This window comes from Lutra lutra, chromosome 3, assembly GCF_902655055.1.
Source record: "Lutra lutra chromosome 3, mLutLut1.2, whole genome shotgun sequence".
In the NCBI taxonomy this organism is placed as follows: Eukaryota; Metazoa; Chordata; class Mammalia; order Carnivora; family Mustelidae; genus Lutra; species Lutra lutra.
Window position 1 is genome coordinate 128,311,818 of NC_062280.1, and position 23,480 is coordinate 128,335,297.

Sequence of the window (23,480 nt, forward strand, 5' to 3'; positions counted from 1 at the left end):
TCCCCAAATATAGAATTTAAATACACAATTGAGCTGCTTCTGTTTATACGCTTTAACATTTAAATCTTCTTACCCCCTTACAATAATTGAAATTGCCCAAAGAAAAATAACCAATTTGAAATGGAATAAAATGAACCCGGTGGTCTCAGAAACAAGCACATTAGTCAAGTAGCATCGGCAAAATCCACTTTTGTATGTAATTTCAAGAATAAGCCTTTAGGTCGGCATTGAGTTTGTGCTTGTGCTGAGAGCTAAAACAATGCGGCCAGCAAGAACAGCTCTTATGTGATGTTCTCAGTGTTTCTAACTTTGTCCCCATCTGTTTGAAAATTTCTGCAGTGGTGCCCAGAACAGCTTGTTGGTAAGAAGGAGGAAGTTTCAAGGGACAATTTTTTCTACAGACCAAATAATCTTCAAACTCAAAAGAGAATCAAGGTGGTCTTTTAAGCTCTCCCTATTCTAAATTTTGTTCACGGATCAGTATCATTAACATATCCTGAGAGCATGCTGGGAATGCAGGATCTCAGCTCCCAACCCCCTACTATGACCTACTGAATCAGAATGTGACCATTTTATCAAGACCTCCAGGTGATATTACAATTTGAGACAATGTGTTTTAAGCTCCTTGAACAGGTTTTTGTGGGAAAGTGGTTTGAGAGATGAGGGGTTTACATATCTTCAGAGACAAGTGCTGATTCTTTAGGTGAAGGTTTTGGCTTTGCAGCAATGTGACAGAACAGCATGCAGGGACCATACAGAAGAGAAAAAACCTCTGCAGCCAATGATGCTGGGAGAGCAAACCTCCTGTGGCATAGCAGAGTTCCTGGAGACCTCTGGGATGCTCATCAAGGTTAAAGGTGAGAGTTTCAATATCAGGCAGGTGGTATTAATGCTTTCTTCACAATCCACCAGCTTTTCCAAGTATGCACATGTTCAAGGAGTCAATCTCCCAGCAGTTTATCAGACCAAGAGAAAACGATTAGACTTGTAAACAGTATGACTTTTTAATCACACAAGAAGACATCTCCTTCCCATAGGAGGGACACATTGAAAAGGTTCAGTTTGTAATTCACAACCTGGAGAGATGCTGAGAGCCATCCTAGGGTCCAAATTCAGTCTGTCTCCAATTTCCAAAGAGCAATCCTGGCCCGAACCTCTGGACACACACAGAACTCTGCCAATTACAGTTTGTGCAGGATGAGGAAATCCCTCCCTTGTCCGTCTCTGGCAGTCAGGATCCCTTTACTTCATCTCAAGATTAATTTTCTAGCTAAACCTTTGTACTCGTTGTTCTCAAAGATCATTATGAGGAGAACAGACAGATCTGGATGATCTAGATGAGCCTGGCCGAGTGGTTTCACACGTCGATGGAGCGCCGAGTTGGGCTTGGGTGGGGCAGAGCTCCCCTCCCTTGTTTCTCCATTTGGATCTCTGTGTCTCCTGCAGCAGCTACTTTCGTGACCTTTAGTTGGCTCATTAATGGGATTCTGTTTAGAAATGACTATACAAGTGATATCTAAATGTCAAATAATAAGGGTGTTTAGCCATCTGCTTTTGTTGACTGCTCACCCTGTCATCTTAGGACTGACTCTCTGATGGTGCTGTGCTTGTGTACTTAAAATGTTCTTCACTGAATCATTCTCAAAGCTTCTGAAGACTCCAACAGTGAATTACCACAGGTAACCTTCATAGAATCCCCAGGCCCCAACATCCTGATATTAGAGACAGTAAAGAACAGGGGGAAGAATACTGCCTCGGAAGCCAGACACAAGGGTGTTAGCACCTTAGCTCCGTGCCACCTTGAGCAAGTTACTTAAGCCTAATTGAGCTTCAGTTCCTCGCTGTAATAGATATTATTACATAACATCTATTGCACAGATTTATGTGAGGATTCAAAGAGATAAAGGGAAGTCACTTAGCAAAACCACTTGCACTTACTAGAGAATCAAGAAGATTATACTCCCTTTTCCTTTGTGTGGTGAATATTTATTTTATGGTTTCCCTGGAGTACTGAGCCCAAGTCAATACTTAGTTGTCAAAGTTTTGCTGAGGGGGTGTAATACAGGGAAGCAAAAGAGAAGGAACCAGGTAAGCGAAGTAGGGGATGAGAGAGTGCGAGTACAAAGGAGTGCATTCCGAGCTGTATAGACTTTACCAGGAAACTTATTGGTTCCTCAGTTGTGTAGGACAACTCCAGAGAAGGAAAATGGAAATACTGGGTCTCAGAATAGTCTCTCGGGGAGAAGAAGGGAGAAGAATCTGTTGGCTCCTTTTACTCTCCTTTTGCTCACTTAACAGCCTCCCCTTCTTTCCACCATTGGGGTGTAACTCCCCCACATTTCCGGTTATTTTTTCCCCAAGAACAGTGGCACTTGCATGACCCAGCAACATTTCACGCACTTTTTGCAAACTGTACTCTGAAAGACCCATCCTGGAAAGCCAGGATGGGTTGAGGAGCTTATGAAACTTTTGGAATCTGCACTTTAGCAATGACAGCACAAGGGCAGAAGAGAGAGCCTTGTAGTATGAGGTCAGAGGTGTGAGATGAGACATGGTTTGGTCCTGCTTCTAACAACATGGGAAATCAAAACCAGCCACATATGGAAGCAGGGCCAAGTGCCAGGCAGCCTAGCACAACAAAAGATCAGCCTCCATCCTAAGGACAAGCACAGAGTTCAGCAAGCTTCTCTTCAATTAAAGACGGACATCATTTCTCTGCACCAACAAAAACATCATTTTATCACCAAGCAGACAACATAGCCAAGCAAATCTGAGAAATGCATAAACTGGGTCTGATGTAAGAATAGGATATGAGCTTTCAACAGCTTATGAAGGCGAATGGATATAAATTGGCTCACTACACAGTTATGACCTGAGTCAAGTTAATTTTGGGGGTCCATATGATTAGAGCTCAGAAGAAGGGTTGGGGTTTAGAGACATCGCTGGGCAGAGCTAACTTGTTATCTGACTTCAGAGTCCTTGTTCAACCATGTCACTGTACCTACTGCCTCAGCACAGCCATGGCAGTAAAGCTGTGGGACTGAATATTGTTGCCCAGCATGAGCGGAGACGAGGCCTCAGGTCTCAGTGTGCCTGCAGTGACAGAGCAAGAGGCTGTGGAAGATGTGGAAGACACTGCGGGGGAAGAGGGGAAGGAAAAAGAGAAGGTTTTAGTATCAGAAAGAGAATGAAGAGAGAAATCAAGAAACTAAGCAGGACACTTGGGATGAGCAGCTGGTGATGTATGGGATTGTGGAATCACTGTACTGTACACCTGAAACTTCTGGAACACTGCATGTTAACGATACTGGGATGAAAATAAAATTTTAAAATTTAAATTTTAAAATAAACACATTTTAAAACTTTTTTTTTTTTGGTGCAAAATGGTGTTTTTTTTTTTTAAAGCACAGGGACAGGACCCATGGGCAGAAAGAGCTGCTGCCCCAGGTTGTGAGAGACGGCAGGTTATGTACCCTGCCATCTTCTCTGGGGGAAGGTGAGGGGAAGGGAGGTTTCAAGGGAGTTTTCATATGCTAAAGAGGGCCTACAAGGTGCCAGGATACCCGGCTTGATCAATGTTGTCTTTTGGCCAGCCATTAACATCAAGATAGTTGGGAGATTCCTGGTGGGATGTCACAATCCTGCTATCAAGTGTCTTTGTTAGTGAGATTTAGGTTCAGAAGAGATTTAACTATATTTACATTTCCTTCTACCTCAGCCTCGGTCAGTTTTGTTTATGGAGAGGAGGGTGACAGTAGGGTTTGAGGAACTGAGTTATTTGCCTCTGGAAATTGTGCTATTGATAAGGTAACTTCTTTGTTTGTAGATCTCTAGGACATTTGTAAACCAAGGGAGACTCCTGTGTTGTAGGATTGTGATTTCTGCAAGTTAACTATTTGTTTCTCGCTTATGGCAGTCAGAAATAAATTAAGAAAAAAGGAATTGTTAGGTTGAAGGGAGTAACCATGTGATGCTGAGAAGCCAACCTAGAAGAACAGGAATAAGAAACAAGATAATGGGGGAAAGAAAAAGAAACAAGATAACAGAGTTTTGTAATTGCTTTCTTGCCCAGAACAATTTCTGTGGCAAGATGGGGGCTGGGAATATTGCTAAGGATTGAGCAGTGCGATAAAAGTGAGGAAACAGAGCTAGTATTTTTTTTTTTCTTGAAAATATGTATACTCAAGATTGTCAGATAAGGAAAGAAAGAAAAGTTTTGGTAGCTCTAGGAGAAGCAGAATTGAGGTAAGGTATGGATAGATCGATAGATACCATAATTCATCTATTTCATCTGCCTGGGTATCATTGCCTATTTCTAATTGTTGACAATTAGAAATAGTGATGCTATAAATATTCTTGTAAATGTCTCTGGGTATATGTGTGTGCCTGTTTTGGCTGAATGTATCTGTAGGGAGAGTGATAGTGCATTTCTACATTCAACTGATAGCACAATTTATTGATATGTCAGAGCACGTTAATCAAACCATTTGAAATCTTATCTGTGTGGATCTGCTCGCTCTGTAAATTACTGGTAGAGGTATGTTAAAACCTACAGTACATTACTGACATATACTTCCTCTTTTGTTAATTTTTGCTGTCTATATTTAGAAGAATATGCAAATTTAAAAGAGTATATTTAAACATATACGGATTTAGAATTTTTTGTATTTTCCTGGTAAATTGAATTTTTTATCTCTATGATACTTCCTTTTCTTATCTCTTGTAATATTTCCTGTCTCCATGTTTTCTTTATGTGATGTACACTGTCTTTTGGTTAGGATTTGGAAGGAATCTATTTTTTCCTATCTTTTTATAATATATTTTATTAAAAGATTTATTTATTTGAAGGAGAGAAAGAGCACAAACAGGGAGGAGGGGCAGAGGGAGAGGGAAAAGCAGGCTCCTCCCTGAGTAGGAAGCCCAACGACTTGGGGATTGATCCCAGGACCCTGGGATCATGACCTGAGCCAAAGGTAGACACTTAACTGAATGAACCATCCAGATGCCTCTATAATCTTTATAACCTTATATGTAAGATGTATTTATTGTAATCAGAATATAATTGTTTTATCCCACCTTCTCTGATCAAATTTTCCTATTTGTAAAGCATTTTTATCTATTTACATTTATTACAATGATGTAGAAACAAGGTATTTTTTTTTTTTTTAAGACGGTGGAAGCATTCGTTCTACTTGCAGGCAGAGGGGAAAGAAAAAAAAATGTTGAAAAAATTAAGAGAGGGAAAGGAAATTGAGACTGACAAGGTATGTTCTAGAGGTGATGGATGGCAGTGATATTTGGAATCCAGAGCATAAGACAAGGGGTCATCTTACAGAGGAAGCCTGGGAGGACTGGTACAGATCTGTGTTTGGTGGTAGTATGAGAAGATATTTAGGAAGGTAGTCTCTACTGGTCTCTATTTTTCTCCCCAGGTGGGAACAAGGTCTTCTGCTAATATATATGCAAGAAGAGCTGAGAGTTTTAGGGACACGGAAAGGTTTTGCAAGTGCCACCAATGGTTAATGGGAAAGGGAGGGTGTCAGTGGGAGAGAGGCATTTGTTTGGTAGGTGAGGGAGAGTCCTCCAGCAACTGTAAAATCACCCTCCAACTAGCTGTCAACTTGCTTTTCTCTGGAATCCTCAAGTCCCACATCCTTCTATGTCCCCATTATCACAGCTCTGAGGAAGCAGCTTTCCCAGATACTGCTAATGCTGTTATTGGAATGAAACCTTGGAAGGAGACTATGTGGAATGGCAGAGAGGAAGACTTTTTTACTCTTCCCTTGATTTCTGTCTTATGTGTAATCTAAATTGATCTGACTTTTTTTTTTCCCCCACACAAGCTGGTATCCCTGTATGCACTATGTTATAATCTTCTATTTATAGAGTGGCTCATTTAATATGTCTCAGCTTGTGTTCACTGAACGATGAGATGGCTGGGGCGGGGGGTTGGCTATGGTGCTGGGAAGCCTGTGGTTCTCTAATACTGACCTCTTTTTGGCTTTACATTTTGCTAGGTTTTGCCTTTTCAACTTCTGCATCCTTAGCATAAAATCCTTACTAGTTTGTGAGACAAAAGAGCCCCGTGGTCAAATTCACAGGTTCTGAAGTTAAATTCCCTAGTTTCAAAACATGACTCCATCTCTTACACACTTTATTACCTTGAACAAGTTCTTGACCTTCTTGGACTTCATTATTTGTAAAATGAGGATAAAATGATATCCTCACAGATTTTTCAGGAGGAGAAAATAGCACACATGTGGTGATTAGTTTAAGCTGTCATCTGGGTTAGACCATAGTACTCAGCTATTCAGTTAAACACTAATCTAGGGATTGCTCTGAAGGTATTTTGTAGATGTGGTCAACATGTATAATCAAAAGACATTAAGTAAAGGAGATTATCCTCCACACTCTGAATTGGCAGCATCCAATCCATTGAAAAGCCCTAGGTGAAGCATTACACTGAGATTTCTTGAGGAGGAAGAAATTCTGCTTCAAGATGGCAGCATCAATTCCCACCTGACAGTCTCCATTCTCCTGGTCTGCCATATGGACTTTGAACTTGTCAGCCTCACCAGTGTGTAAGGAAATTCCTCAAAGTAGATTGAGCTGTATGTACATCCCACTGGTTCTGTCATTCTGGAGAACCCTAATACATACATCCAGAGCAGTTAGCACAGTACCTTGCCCATCATAGTCCCCACAACATATAGACTAATCACTGTTATTTTATACATATCTCTTTAATATAGAGGATTCTTTCTGGAAACATGGGATGCCAGGGGATAATCCCCATGAAAATGAAATCTTGGCAGTTACTCATTTTTGTCATACTTTCCAAAGTTGTGACATGTGTCTGTTCTATTTTCCTAGTGCAACAATGATGCTTACGATGCTCTTCATAATGTCTTATTTCTTGCATGGCCCTCTACGTGGCAGCTGATTTTCACCTTGTACTTCTATGACATTCCCTTGGGAAGGCCACTAGCCACTAAACCTGCATTTCACATCACCCTTCAGCTTTTCCATGAGGCCTTGCAGTATTGGAGGCACTGTCACCAATGTACCCTTTTTAATTTGGTGAGTCCCTTGAACCACAGGAATATCCAATAATGGCAGAGGGACCAGAGAGTTAAACCTCACTGAGATTGAGCAAAGTGCCCTATGGGAAGTTGGTTCATTGGCGAAGAACTTAGGACACTCTATGTATTATACTCATTATATATAAGAAAACATTTTTTTGTAGGTCAAAAAGGTTGAATGTTGGTAATTTCACTTGCTTCACTGTTCTAATTATACTCTGACTCACTATAATGGATTTATATAGTCGTTATTTTTAATACAAATATTTCTTTGGTGAGAATATTATAACAAATCAGTGCTGTATAGGGCAGTGCTAAGAAACATGTGTCTAATTAATGTTGTTATTATTATTAGACTTTAGTAATAGTGACAGGAAATCCAAGGCAATCCAGAGATGAGTCTCGGCCTTTAACATGCCACTTTCCACCAGGAAATGGTCTCTTGGAGAAATGGGAGAGTAGGCTGGGCATGGAGCTCTCTCATTAGTGATATCACAACAGGAAGTTTGCAGCATAAGCCTGTAGCCCAGAGAGCCATCACTAAGCCATATGTTTGCTCCTGTGGATCCAGACCCAACCGTCGGGAAAGATAAGTATTAAGTGTCATAATATCAGCTCTTCTCTGCCAGTAAGCTATTTTCACTATTTTAGGGATTTTCAGGACAGATGGCACCAAAGACTGAGGCAAAACACTAAGCAATGCTATGTATATATGCATGGGTTTTTGGAAAGGAGAAAAATACTGAATTTTATTTATTAAAAGAATTTTTTAAAAATCCTGTCTCATACTTCACATCATCTACACAAATAAGCAAAGTGGTACGTCCTTAATAGATGCTCAATTAAAATATAAACTGCAGAGTGTGGTATATTAGTACAAAGGCCTTAATATTTAAGCTTGATTAACTGGGTCTGAATTCTAGGTCTGTCACCAAATAGTTGTATAACTTTGGGCAAGTTAACCTCTCTATAATTTAGTTGTCTCTTTTGCAAAATGGGGATAGAAACAGTCTTCTATCTTAAAGGGTTGTGGTGAGATAATACTTGTTAACTATGATGTCTGGTATAAAAGAAACATGGTATGTGTAGACTATTATTATTATTATTAAATGAGCGATTTTTGGTATATAAGGGAAATTTCAAAGTTCAATTTGTGAAGAAAAACAAAGTGGGGAGGGGGGTGACTGCCTGGCTCAGCTGGTGAAGCACGCCACTCTTGATCTTGGGGTCATGAGTTTGAGCCCCATGTTGGGGGTAGAGATTACTTTTTTTTGGGGGGGGTAGAGATTACTTAAATAAGTAAATATTTTCTAAAAAGTAAAGTTCAAAAAAAAAAAGTAAAGTTCAGGGGTGTCTGGATGGTTCAGTTGGTTAAGCATCTGACTCTTGATTTTGGTTCAGGTCATGATCTCAGGGTCGTGAAATCAAACCCCACTTTGGCCTTTGTGTTCAGTGTGGACTCTGCTCGAGATTCTGCCTCTGCCTTTCCCTCTGCCCCACCCCTGTGCTCGTGTTCTCGTTCTCCAAAAATAAATAAATAAAGTCTTTTAAAGAGTAAAAACTGTGTTACAAAGCAGCATTAAAATCCCAAACACCCAACAATTCTCAAAATGTCCAAACTCCAGAAACAATACAATTTTCCCCCTGCTTTAGAATGGTATGATATTAATTACTATGTGCTATTATGTATGTCATTGGCCATTGGTCAGATTGGACTTCCTGATTTACGAGGAATTTATGATTGCTGTATTTATTTCTGCTCTATGCCATTTCTTCCTCCTGGTATTTGATTACCTTTGCCAAATGCCTGAAATGGCTTATACTATCATTTCCCTCTCTAGTGAATGACACGGCATTGGTAATGATCACTAAGAACAGTCAAGAAGATAACTGGACTGATGCATCCACATCTACCTTCTCAGCCTCAAAGTGAAGACGGTACCTATGTATTTTGTCCGCTGTGAGTTAAAAATGAATATATTTTGCTCTTATATTGCTATGTGGCATTTGAGAATCCAACAGTCTGTAATCAAAGGAAAGCACTATTCCAAAACTACCAGCTTCTTTGAATGCTATACCTCACAGGAATTCAGAGAAGCCCTAAGCATCTTTATCAGTTATTTTCAAAAGATTTATTGGAGAAAGCTTGGCGTCTTAACACTGCATGATTTTTCTCACTGCTCTGAAAACTGCATTCAGATTCACCCCAAAGCCACCGAACTTGCATCAGAAAATTCAGCCTTAGAGCAGAGAAATGGCCTTTCCAATAAAAGTGATAAAAATAACTTGAAATTTCCTGGGTGCCTTTCTCCTGAAATACTCCTAAAGCCTTTACATGATTAAGTAAAAGGATTTTTATCCCAGAAGGGTTTATTTTCCTGGGTGGTATTTGATTGGTAAAGTTTCTTAAAGTTTACATGTATTTCTGAACATCTTTCTCATCTTCTGTGGTTGTGTTGTCAGATTCAATACATTTCGATTTAGCTTCTTATGGATGTCTATTTCTTTTTAAAAGAAAAAAAATCAACATTAAGAGCTGAGTCATTGAGTTCCTTTATCATTCAGTTTCTCTGAAGAGCATTTTGTTTCCAAAAACTTCCTTCTTGTTCATCCACTCCTAACTTCATCCTTCCATTTCATTTGGGGTATTTCCAGCTGGGGCTCATGAGCTGACATAGTGCTTATACTCCCAGGACCTCAGGCCCCAATTAACAGCCTTCCTTTTTAATAAAATTGTCATATTTCATTAACTGATGTTCAGACTTTTGGGGCTTGGTTCTCCCAGAAAGTTAAATCTGTTTTCTTCCATTGTGTGATGGTTAATCCTGTTATCTGTACTCCTGTCCCTCTGTCTGCCCTGCATGTATATTTGTCTGTGACGTTGGAGAAATAAACTTATATTCCTACACCCCTAAGTTTTCAATTTCTTAATTTTTTCAATATTTCTTTAATTTCATCCACATTATTCAAATTTTCCAACTCTGATTTAATTGTATTATATAAAAGCAAGTATTTCTGTTTTTCAGAATCTTTTTTTTTCTATTATAAGAGCAACATACATTCATTACAAAAAGGAGTTAAAAATTCCATACGTAATTCCACCTCAAGGAGAGTAACAATGCCCATATTTTCCCCCCAGTTTTATTTTTGACTTTAAAAAAATCCAAATTGAGATCACATCTAATTGGAATGAAGTTTAAGAAAAATCAGAATTGGGGCGCCTGGATGGCTCAGTCAGTTAAGCAGCTGCCTTCGGCTCAGGTCATGATCCCAGGGTCCTGGGATTGAGTCCCGCATTAGGCTCCCTGCTCAGCGGAGAGCCTACTTCTCCCTCTGCCTGCTGCTCTGCCTACTTGTACTCTCTATCTCTGTGTCAAATAAATAAAAAACCGAAAAAAAAGCTAAAAAATAAATAAAAAGAAAAATCAGAACCAAAAAAAGAACCAGTGCACGAAGCATGATGCACCAAGTATTTACAGATTTTCTACATTGTAGATTTATAATAGATATATTTGTATAGATTTAAAATATTTTATATCATTTTGTGAACATTTTCCCAGGTCTTACTATTTAAAAAAAATATTGCCTCCCCCAAACTGTATGAGTTTATTGTTTGAAAGCACCCAAGGGTTTATGTACTCCAAAGTGCTTATAAAACTTTAGCTACTAAATGATAAATTATGTTGCTTTGGACTTCAAAGGAAAGAAAATAACAATAGACCATGGTCCACGGAAAGTGAAGGGACAATTGCAAATGCAAAAAACTTTGGATTATGTATGTTGGTAAGGGTTCTCCAGAACAGAACCAATAGAGAGAGAGAGAGAGAGAGAGAGAGAGAGAGAGTGTGTGTGTGTGTGTGTGCGTGTGCGCATGTGTCTGTATTCATGTATTTATATAATATGTACCTGTATTGTTTATATACATCATATGTATATGATTTATTTTAAGAAATTGGTTCATGTGATTGGGGGTGCTGGCAAGTCTTAAATCTGTATGGAAGACCAGCAGGCTGAAAACTCAGGCAGGATTTGTAAGTTACAAAACTGAGACAGTCTTGAGGTAAGAGGAATGTAATTTTGTGCCCAAGTAAGCCACTCAGCCATCTCTTAAACAACTGTTTTCATTTATAATCAGTAACCAGGAAATTCAATATGAAAGGCCCAGAAGATGTTCTCAACAAAGAGTAAATAGTTGGAGAACAATCTAGAACTGAAAGAATTGCTTACGGTGAAGTATTCCTTCCCAGTTCTATTCCTGAATCTGTCAATTTAAATAACTCCTATTTCTTAAAGATCCTCACTTTCAAAGGTGAAAACTCCACATGAAAACCAATCAACCTTAATCATTATTAAACTTTTTTTTTTTAAAGATTTTATTTATTTATTTGACAGAGAGAGATCACAAGCAGACGGAGAGGCAGGCAGAGAGAGAGGGAAGCAGGCTCCCCGCTGAGCAGAGAGCCCGATGCGGGCCTCGATCCCAGGACCCTGAGATCATGACCTGAGCCGAAGGCAGCGGCTTAACCCACTGAGCCACCCAGGCGCCCTCATTATTAAACTTTTAAGGAACAGGTGAATTCCTGTATTGTTAAAACTCTCTAGCAGAATAAAAAAGATAAAATTCTTCTCAATTTATTTTCAAGACCTGTAGCTATAGCATTAGGCATCAAGAAGCCTGTGGCCATGTCAATATTTTCACTGCTATCAGAATTTGAGGCAAATCAGATTCTCTGAAATTACATGTTGCTTTGAACAATATATCACAGAAAGAAAACTCCAGAATAACCTATCGTACAAAATGTATGACAAATCTCCTGTATAAACATTAACAAGTTGAATCTGGGGCTTAGTTGCTCAGGTGCTGGCACAGAGAAAGCAGAACTGATATAATGTAGGAGTGAGATTGGTTTGGGCAGGTCAGAAAAGACGGAAGATGGACAAGAGAATTCAGAGTTTGGGCAAGAGTGGGATGGAGATGTTACACCATCAAATCTACAATGCAAAAAAAAAAAAAATCTATAATGCAAAGGGAAGGAAGTGAAAAGAGGTGGGGCTGGTGGAGAAAGGGAAGACCACATCTGTGCACCAGAGGCCCCACTGACAGTCTAATAGGGAATCAAGGGTGATCTTCCCAGGCGGCATGCACTCCAAAGAGCAAGGTCTTCTCCAGAAGATGGAGGAGTGGGGAGGAAGATGACCTCATTTCTTGATCTGAGGAATAAAAACAATGATAATTATAATGATGGACTACTAATAGCTACCATTTCTGAAGCCCCCTACTCAGTACCAAGCTGTGATCTATCCTATCTCATTTAACAAAGGTTTGAGAAAATGATCACTTTCTTGGCACTGTAGGAGAAATGGTGCCATCAGGAGACAGCTGGTTACAGTTAAGGTATGCAAAGGAGGAGGAGGTTCCCAGAGGGGTCTGAGGACTGGGGAGTTTGTAGATAATGGAGAGTGCAAGAAGGCAGAATCTAAGGGTTTAGGAGGAAGGGGACTGAGTGGGAGTGGTGAAAGCATTACAAGGATGACACCGTGGGAAAGCATGAATAACCAGAGGGATGTGTCATATAGCTATGCAATAACAGGGGAAAAGCAGACTTGTAGCACAGGGCATTTAGACTTGATCACCACTTATGGGTTCTCTATGGGGGAAAAAACACAGAAGAGTGAAAGATGGGTGCTAAATCACTGACCCAGAGAAGTCCAGGTTGTAGAGCAGAAAGGGGCAGAAGGCAGAGCAGGGGCAGCTTAGAGAATCTCTTTCAGGGGTGGTCAGAGGCAGAGTGGAGAGGAGGGGCTGGAGCCTGCAAATGACACTCAGGCCATGAGGAGAGGTGGGTTTTTTCTTGTTTCTCCAGAGAGTTGACATCACTGAATATATATATATATATATATATGTTTATTTTCAGTCTCTCATGAGAATAAGATTTCTGAAGGTTCTTGAGCTGTTTGTCCCCATATGTTATCAATGAATATATATTGAGTTCCTACTGTGTGTCATTAGGTGCTATTGGGAGACAAAGATGCAAAAAACAGGGCCCATGCCCTCAGGAAATGTATGGTCTAGTTGAGAAGAAAGGTCATTTTAAGTCAAATATAAGAAAAATCAATGATAAGACAAAACAAAGTCATAATTAAGTATATGACATTTGGGAAATAAACCATACAGATAAGTAAGTGTCTGAATTCAGAGAAGGGAAGTAGATCCAAGTGGTATGGGAAGGTTTTAGAGGGGCTAAGGAGCAGTTTGCATAGGGGGTGAAATAACATTTGGACAAGTCAAAAAGAGCGCCTTCCAGGCATGGACGAAGACAACAACAAAGTTAGAGAGAGGGCAGTAGATGGCTCTTGATGGAGCAGTTGTGGAAAAGGACTAGAGAGGCAGCAAGGCCTCAGTAAGGAGGGCCTTGAATGCCAGACGAGGCAGGAGGTATCCTGAGGGCAGGGAGAAGCCATGATAGTCAAAGTCTTCACTTCCTGCTCTATAAGTTGGTTTCTCCTTAGAGAATAGTTCTTTAAAACATTTCTTTGGGGAGGGTATGTGCTATGGTGAGTGCTGTGAAGTGTATAAACCTGGCGATTCGCAGACCTGTACCCCTGGGGATAAAAATATATGTTTATAAAAAAATAAAATTAAAAAAAGAAAATAAAATTCCTTACCCAACAACAACAAAAAAACATTTCTGTGTGGTCACTTAGCTCCAGGATACTCACAAACATCCAGTAAATAAAAAAATCTTTGCTTTGGGACCAGGCACTATGCTTTTAAAGGTCAGAGTTGGGTAGTTGTTGACAGCTGCTGTCTTTTGTGGGTTGGGATGCAAGAAGAAGAAAAGCGCATCCAGAGGAATGCCTAACCTAGATCTGTTTGTTTTTGTATGTGAACCAAAAGGTTTTGGAATAGACTGAGAAGGAATAAACGCAGTGTGCAAAGCCTGGAGTTTGGGGATCCACAAGAAGAAACAGAAGAAGGCACGTGAATGATTTCCACAAACAAGGGAGGATTGGGTATGTTTCAACAGATCTAGTCTTTATGAGTCCTTGTGGGATGGGGACAGGCAAACCCACTGTGTCTGCCTTCAAGCTCATTATAAAACCATATAGATATTAGCTGGGAATGTTAATCCAAACTTGGAATGATGAAATCCTTGCTTCTTGTGTATCCAGTTTGCCTTTATGAGCACACGGCTATAGAGATAAGGAATTGTTATGTGCGTATGTGTTAATACACATAAGCGCTAATGGCTAATCCTGGGCCTTATGTTAGACTACATGAGTAAAGTTGAACACTTTGAGGAGCAAAGGAATGTTTAGGGAAAATAAAATTTTATTTTATTTTATTATTTATTTATTTATTAAAATTTGTTAAATTTTAATACAATTTGAGGAGCAAAGGAATATTTAGTGACAATAAAATAAAATGCCCATTTGAAGTGAAGTTTAATTTGTAAGGTTAATTATAGGAAAAAGAATATACATAAATCCTCATTTATACTTCCTAAATTCCATAAAATCATTATGTTGTCACTATATTTCCATATCCATGTTGTGGTCATGGTCCTTGGTATCCTGATTTCTAAAGAACAGTGAAGATTATGCATCCAGAGCAGAAGTCTTAGAGTCCTACCCCACTTCTACATACTACCAGAATATTTAGGATCTCTCTCTGTTCTTCTATTATTTCAGCACTCAAGTCAGTGTATCTTTAATTCTGAAAATTTCAGCTAATAATAAGATCAATTAGATGGGAGAAAAAATATATATGCAAAATTGGAAAAAAATCATTAAGATGGAAAAGGGAAAAAAATACACTGATCAAAGTTGTGTACTTAGTAAAGTCTTTTCTCCCCCTACACGTGACGTAAAATTGTATCTTAGTTCTGTGTCCCTCCAAAAATGTCTGAATTTTAAGTTAATGGAGATTTTTGAATATTATTTGAACTTTAATCACTAAGATTTCCTGGCTATTAGGGACAACACATTCTATGGAAATGGACACACAGGTAGAAGGGCCATGTTTCTTTAGCATTCTCATCCTTCTCATCTCAGGACACTGGATACATTAGTGGAGAAATGGAGAAAGTCATTTCTAAATGTCTTACTGAAGGAAATAAGCTTCAGTAGGAAGGAAATAAGAATAAATAAGAAGGAAATAAGAATAAAACATTCTTACACTACCCAAAATATCATCACTTGAAAAGGGACAGGGAAGCCACCAAAGAATGAATCCATCATGGGCACCATATCTTAGATCATTCCTGAGCTACTTCTCAAAAGAGTTTATAAAATGAGGTTTAGATTTCTATTAGCATATTATATTTTAACTGTAAAAAGCATCTACCAATAGAGCACCAGGGTGGGTCTCAGAGCTATTACTGAGCTCTGTTTCCAGCCACACATTGACAGTGATCCCTGCTATATGGAAAACCACCATACACAGATCTCACCACTGGAGACAAGCAGCACTGTGGAGATGGAAATGGGCATAACCAAATTTTAAAAATCAAGTTTAACACAAATAATGAGCAAAATGTCTGATGGGGTAGGGGATAAGAGGCCTGGAGGCTTTGGGGGGAGAGTAGGAGGTGAGCTCTGAGAGACAGCCTGGGATGATATATTTAGTTAAAAGGTGAAATTATTACCTCTCTTCTAGGAAATGAGTCAAGATTTGGAAGAAGAGGTAGAAGTTTTATAACTTGTTGGAGCAAAGGGAAAGAGTTTAATAAACTGTGGTGGGAGAAATGAAGACATGTTCCAGGCAAACATTAATGAAGTGAATCTCTCAGGACCAAGGAGCTCCATCCAGCATAAACTCACCCAGTGGAAACGTTTTAATATTTCTCAATACTAGATATGTTAGAACATATTGTACACTTTGTTTGAGAAGTCCACTTCATGTATCCCCTTCCTGAATTTCAGAAAGCCATGTGGCTGACCCTTCCACTCTTTCCAGGACCCCATTTTTCCATTCTTCGGCCATACTAGGCCAGTCCATAAATCTAGGTGTATTTTCAGTGCTTTCTCTGCACATGCTCTTGAGGCTGTCATTTTCTCTTGTGAAACATCATTCCCTTTGATCTTTTTTAATGCTCACTAAATGCCAACTCCTTTTCAAATATTCTCCTCATCCTTCTAATTTGATTTTAATCTCTTCTTCCTCTGGACACCATTTCTCCTTATGATGAAATTCAACCTATTTAATCATATATTAGGGTTATCTTGCCCTAATCAATGCCCACTTTCAATATATTATCAAAATTTAAGGGTATATGGACATTTACTTTAACATTTTTTGGGTTCTTGCCTGAATATAGCATAACCCATGCACACAGAATGGCTTAGTAAATAGTTGTTGAATGAAACAGGATTGATGTTATAAAAATGGCTCCCTTTCTGGAGTACTCCTTTACTGAGAGGTAGAACCAGGGTTTGATACAGCACGGGATTCCTGGGGCTGGATTAGAAGTGCGGGTGGTATGGACTTGGTTCTAAGGTTGCAGAATATGGTGCTAAGGGGATTCACAAGACAGTATTTTAGGGTGAAGCCAGATATGAGAATGAAACAGATAATTCAAAAGAAACATCAACCAAAGAGACAGCAACCATGAGTTCATCAGCATGGAATAAGCTGGTTGGGCAGAGAAATGACTAGAAAGTACAGTTAAAGAGTCTTCTCAAGGCCACTGGAATAAAAAGATTGGAACCTGGTTAAAGGATTACGTGAAATAAGCTTCTTGTGACACTTTCTTCCTCATCTAGTAAAACTTCAAACCAGCATTTGCCATCATCTTAGTTCAGATATCAACATGGCTTGGTATAAGTTCTTAGTAGCTACTCTGGTGGGTCATCTTAATGATCCAGTTAGACTCCGCTTTTCTTAAGCTTTCCTTTAATATAAGCCTTCGAAAATATTCTTCCAATGCTTTGTTGTTATCTATAAGATATGAAAACCCTGCAAACAGGGTAAGGTTAGAAGTTTTCTCTAATTTGGGTCAAAATGAGTGGCGTAGACTAAGCATTGATTCTTCTTATGAGTGACGGACAGCCTCACCTCCCAGAACTTGATTATCAGGGTATGTCTCTTTTGACTTTGATTTTTGTGTGGATTCTGGATCTAGAGATTATCATGAGGTCTGGCAAAAAGAGTTCTAAATGTAAATACTTAGTGCAAGTCATACTTGTTTTTGCTGAAAAACTTTGTGGTTTGATGTGAGTGTCTCTGAGTTCAAGATACCTTGCTTATACAATGGGATAATAATGCCAAGGAGCCTCATTTGCAAAATCTTGAAGGTAGTAAACCCAATACAATACGTTTTTGAGTTTCTTTTTTTAAATTAGTTAATTAATATTTCTTGTTTGTGAGAAACTCAGGCTGAAGAAGACAGTGTTGTTCCCTCTAAGTGCCTACACTCTATGCTTTGGACTGCTTATCCTATCAGAGCAATTTGTCTTGAGGGATCAGTGCTTTCCACAGTTCCAATAAAACCCTACAGTCTAGAAAAATATTAATAGTGACATCACAGGTCTCTATCTCATTCTTTTTTAAGTGTTTCTGTAAAATGAAAATGATAAAAAGCACTAGTTGATGAGGTTGTGTCAAGGACAAAATGGTAATTATTGCCATTTATTCTGCAGACCCAGGAGTGCCTCTTCTAATCCTGGTGTGAAGGAGACCAAGAGTGGAAATGGACAGGATAAAGTTCCTCACCTCTCCTAGTGCTCCTGACTTTTCGGGCATGTCTGCCCTCTTGTGGCCATAATCCAGAGTCGCTTTATGGAAGATGTGACCAGAGAGGAACCAAGGAGGCAAGTCTGGGTGGGTAAGGAACAGTTCAATAGGGAAATCAGCCTTGTCCTCAGCCTCATCCTCTGTAGGAGATATTGGCCACATCCCTTTTACCTGTCTTCAGTACCTGGAATAGTGGAAAGCACCTTTGGAGGTGAATAGACTTAACTCTGTCATTTACCACCAACCTGAGCCAATTTATCTGAACTCTCTGGGTGTCAGTTTCCCCATTTACACAATAGGGAGAAAAATACCTAATTTGAAACTTTTTGTGAAGGCTAAATGAACTAAGTTATTTAAAACAGTCTGCACAATATCTGGCACATTTTAAGCACTTTAAAAAAGACTTTTATTGCCTTCAAACTTTATTCTTATTTCTGGGTTCATATTGGCAGTTTACTTGGGGCTGGCAATATATATTTCATCCCTATTCAAATTATCTTACATCCTTCTCCAAGAAATAAATGTTCTCTTTCTAACTCTTTTGAAGGGAAAACAGTCGCCCTAGAATTGTAAGTTTTGCAATTATAGAGGGCTAGATAAATATGCCCATCTAAACCTGTTCTCATTTTTCTTTTCAGATTTGCTGTTTTAACTGGGGACTCATTCTTGCCCAGCAGGACTTTTGGATGAGGCACCTTATGCGCCTCTGAGGACAAGGACTCTCTTGTTTTCTAGGCATATGCCCGGAATGAGCAGGTCTTTAAAAGCTGAGCACAAGTGAAGTTCGCTGGGTAGCCCTTCTCTCCACTTTCCCTTTGGTCCAACTTTCACATCCTAAAACAAAGGACTGCATGGCCAATCATGTCACTCTCTCTGTGCTTTGTTGGGAAGAGGCCTATTTGAGGAAAGAGACATTATCCCAAGGTGGATTTTTTTTTTTTTAAGTGCTATCAGAATCTTTCAGGCATTTGAGGGATAGGTCTTTAATCTCACAGGGATGACAAACTGACCTCACACAAGTTAGCCTCCCATTGGTGCACTGTAGTCTGCTAGTACCAGTTCACAAGAGCTGATTATGCCTCTCTTCCCAACTTTGCACTGGGCAAAGTTCTGAAAGGAGGTAAAGGAATGAGCCATTCAGTTATCTGAGAGTAAACTGTTCCAGGCGGAAGGAACAAACAAATGTCTGGCATGTTTGAGAAATATCTAGGAGGTTGGTATGACTCAAAAGAATGAGCAAGGAGAGGATCTAAGGTCTGATAGGTAATCGTGATTCTGGCTTTCTCTCTGAAACAAAAAGCAGGGTTTGAGTGGAGCAGTAACCCAACATGTTTAACAGGATCATCTGGTTTAAGTGTTCAGACAAGGCTATAGGAAGACAAGTGTAGAAGCAGGAGAACAGTTAGGAACTCTTGCAATTGTCCAAGTGAGAGATGCCCATGGCGTGGAGAAGTTTGAGAGTGATGAAAGAAATGAGATCCTGGATATAATGTAACAATAAAGCTAGAAGATTTTCTGAAAGATTGTCTGTTGGGTGCTAGAGAAAGACAGAAGTCAAGGATGAGTCCATATAAATTGGCCTGAACAATTAGAAGGATAAAGTTGCCATGACTAAGAGGGGAAGACTATGGGAAGAGCTGATTTTAAAGGATAGCCAGGAATTGGATTTTGGACATGTTAAGTTTGAGATACCTCCTAGACACTCAAGAGGAGATGTCAGTTTGATATGTGATTATATAACCTGGAAATCAGGGGAAAATTTCGGGCTTGAAGTAAAAATTCTTCAGCACATTTAAAGCCAAGACATTAGATGAGATCACTGAGGAAGTAAGTATAGATAGAGAAGAGATCCAAGTGCTCAACTCTGAGGCACTCCGATGTTTAGAAGTCATGGAAGAGAGGAATAATCATTGAAGAAGATTAAAGAGGACTAGGCAGTAAAATCAAACCAGGAAGCCAAGGGAACAAAATATTACAAGAATAGGGAGTATTCAGTTCTCTCAGATGTTATTGATAGGTCAAGTAAGATGAGAACTTAGAATTGATTATTTAGTTTGGCAACATGTAGGTCATTATTGACCTTGAGAAAGCGATTTTGGTAGAGTGTCTTATATCTAGATTATAAAATCAATATTGTAGCTTGTTAATTTGTTTACATTTCCTTTTATACCAGTGATGTGTCGTTTCACTCCCTCTTAGGCAATCTCACTCATTTTTGTGTCCTGATATGCAGTAGGTTCTCAATGAATGTGGAATGAATATGTAAATACATGAAAAGGAATATTTTAGGTTTTGACCTAGGATCTCTATTATAAGGCTGCCATTACCCCAGAACTATTGGACCAGAAAAAGATCTGTCACTAGACAAGATTGTACTTGAATCACCCAAGGACATAAATGGTAATTTATCCTATTTTTTTTTAAGATTTTATTTATTTATTTGTTAGAGAGAGAGGGAGAGAGAGCAAGCACAGGCAGACAGAATGGCAGGCAGAGGCAGAGGGAGAAGCAGGCTCCCTGATGAGCAAGGAGCCGATGTGGGACTCGATCCCAGGATGCTGGGATCATGACCTGAGCCGAAGGCAGCTGTTTAACCAACTGAGCCACCCAGGCGTCCCAATTTATCCTATTTTTAATGACATTGTCATCCACAGGTCTCATTTTTGCCTACCATCATTATCATCACAACCACCACCTTCATCACCATCCAACAGCCACTTTCCACCAATTCTTTCTACATAGTTCATCTTAGAGTGATTGTTCTACTTTTACTTACCAACTTCTCATATGCCTCATTATTAAAGCTACCCAATACCTTATGCATATTTCTACAATATTAATTGTCTTCATGCTCAGACTTTCAAAGATCTTTCACAGCTTCTTTCTACTATATATTTTACTTATCCTTTTTTGGTTTTGAAGGATGCCTATAATTTAATAAGTCAACTGAAGGTATTTATTGAGTGTGGTTGTATGCCAGCAAGATATTACCTTTTGGAGGTACAATGGTGAGCAAGTTAGACTCTATCATTGCCCTCAGGGAGCCTGCTGTGTAATAGAGTCATGTGGTGGAGACAATAAACAACAATTAGAACTCAATGTCACAAATGCCATGAGAAGGAGAGTGCAGAGTCCTCTTCATCCACATCTTCTACCCTAGGTCTTCCTTCCCTTACTTTATATGTGCTCCCAGGTGATCTCATTCATTCTCCTGGATTCAATTAATGACTCCCACGTCCAGCTCAAATCTTTCTAAACATAGCCACCAAATGTCTATTGGATCTCTCAAGAGTCTCACAATCAGTTTCAAACTCAACATGTCAAAAACTGAACCAATCACTTCTCTTATCCCCTACACACACATATACTTACACCTTAGTTCTTTCCTTGTGTCCTAGGGCACTATTATCTGCAGCACTGTTAAATCAATTGCCCACCTAGACATCAGAGCATTAGTCTTGGCTTCCTGCTCTACCTCACCCCACTTTAGCAACTTGCCACTAGTTCTATTCATTCTTTCTTTTAAATAGCTCTTGAATTATGCTGAGTGAAATAAGTCAAGCAGAGAGAGTCAATTTTCATATGGTTCCACTTATTTGTGGAGCATAACAAATAACATGGAGGACAAGGGGAGATGGAGAGGAGAAGGGAGTTGAGGGAAATTGGAAGGGGAGATGAACCATGAGAGACTATGGACCCTGAAAAACAATCTGAGCATTTTGAAGGGGCAGGGGGTGGGAGGTTGGGGGAGCCAGGTGGTGGGTATTATGGAGGGCACGTATTGCATGGAGCACTGGGTGTGGTGCATAAACAATGAATTCTGTTACGCTGAAAAGAAATAAAAAAAAAAGTATATGGAAAAAAATTAGCTCTTGAGTCTGCTCAGTTGTCTCCATTCCTACTGAAATGACCAATAAATAACAATGGTTAATGTTTACTGGATCTTTGTCACGTACCAGGTTCTATCCTAAGTGCTTTAAATATATTTCTGCATTCATTCCTCTGAATAATGCAGCTGGGTAAGTTCCAGTGGGCTCTAGTGTTATTCTCATTTTTACAGATAAGGAAAATGAGGTATGAAGAGGCTAAGCATTTGCACCTACCACATAGAAGGTAGGTGAAGGAACCTTGCAGCATGAACCAGTGTCATTAGCCACTGAACCATCAGGTTAGGCAGCTGTATCAACTCTCCTCTGGATTTCAATGCATGTCAGCCTCCAACCATACCCCTTTCCAAGCTTCACTTCACACCAGAGTGAAATATTTCCAATTAAAGTTCTTTAGTTTAACTCGCTGCTACTCACAGGAAAAATTCCGAAGTCACATAATGCAGCTTTTGACATTATTCTCCATACCCTGGCCTCTGATTATTTTTAGAACCTTCTCATCCCCTCCCTCTCTCACCTGCCACACAGCCCTAAAGCACTGTCTTTAGAGCCACAGGCATACTTCCTTTTATCTCTGGGTCTTCTTACATGTTTCCACTTTGGGAAATCTTACTGTATGACTGATCACTTTCTTCACATATCTCACTGTTTTTTTTTCTTCCTGGAAATATAATATTTTATCATTTAAGTTTCAGTTCAGATATCTCTTCTAGGAAGGCCTTCTCACCCTGATTCCCCAAGTCTGGGTGAAATAATGTGGTAGGCAGGATAAGGGTTCCCCAAACGTGTCCATGTCTTAACGCTGAAACCTGTAAATATATGACCTTGTGTAGCAAAAGGGACTTTGTAAGATGTGATTAAGTTAAGGAGACTGGGGTGGGGAGATGATCTTGAATTACCCAGATCGGCCCAGTGTAATCACAAGAGTCCTTATAAAAGGGAATCAGGGGAGTTAGAATCAGAGAAGATGTGACAATGGAAGCCAAGGTCAGAATGATGAAGCAACGAGCCAAAAAACACAAGGAGCTCCTAGAAACTGGAAAAGACAAGGGAACAGATTCTTTCCAAAGGATCACAGCTGTGTAGACACCATGACTTAGCCCCATAAGCCTCATTTTGGATGTCTAACCTTTAGAACTGTAAGATTAAAAAATCTGCATTGTTTTAAGCCAATAGGTTTGTGGTAATTTGTTGCAGAAGAAAACTAATTAGAAAACTAACACAGATAGCTTTTTGCATACCTCCATACCTTTCTGTCCTTTCTGTGTCTTAAGACTCTTAAGATGCCTTTTTAATAGTCTGATTACTTGTTCATCTCCCCAGTAACCCATGAGATGTGTAGAAATCAGTATTACTCAAGTTATACTCTTCCAAGTTCTTGGAACATAGCTGATGGCAAATTAATATTTTTCGATAAGTGTTTGTCAAATGTATAGAAATACTATAATTGATTTTCTGTGTTTCTCAATAAACTGTAATGAGAGATTAAGTGTAGTGCTTTTTGGTAGCTTTTCTTAAAAAATATATATATAGATAGATGGAAAGAGCTATGGTTACTGCTCTTTATAAGATCATTCTTAGTTTTGTTTAGGTTTGCTTGACTTGGAACACCTGGAAATCCACTCTTTCATAAAGTACTTTCCTGCCTTTGTACTCCTGTGACACAAGATCTCTTTTTATGAAAAGCTTAAAATAAAGACCTTTCTCACCTACCAGCCTCTCTTCTCTGAACCTTCAGGTTATTGACTTCAAACTATCTATGACTAACAGGTGGTG

The 23,480-nt window shown here is 39.3% G+C and overlaps 1 long non-coding RNA gene across 2 annotated transcripts; it reads left to right on the plus strand.

Moving 5' to 3' along the window:
* Window positions 1-481: 481 nt before the first annotated feature.
* LOC125095491 (uncharacterized) lies at window positions 482-14,396 on the plus strand. 2 transcript variants are annotated; one of them, XR_007125915.1, is made up of 4 exons: window positions 482-588; window positions 704-857; window positions 6,940-7,080; window positions 13,981-14,396. It is a non-coding gene; the product is annotated as an uncharacterized LOC125095491 (long non-coding RNA). The 2 variants fall into 2 exon arrangements; XR_007125916.1 differs by having other exon boundaries at window positions 725-857.
* The last annotated feature ends 9,084 nt before the right edge of the window (window positions 14,397-23,480 follow it).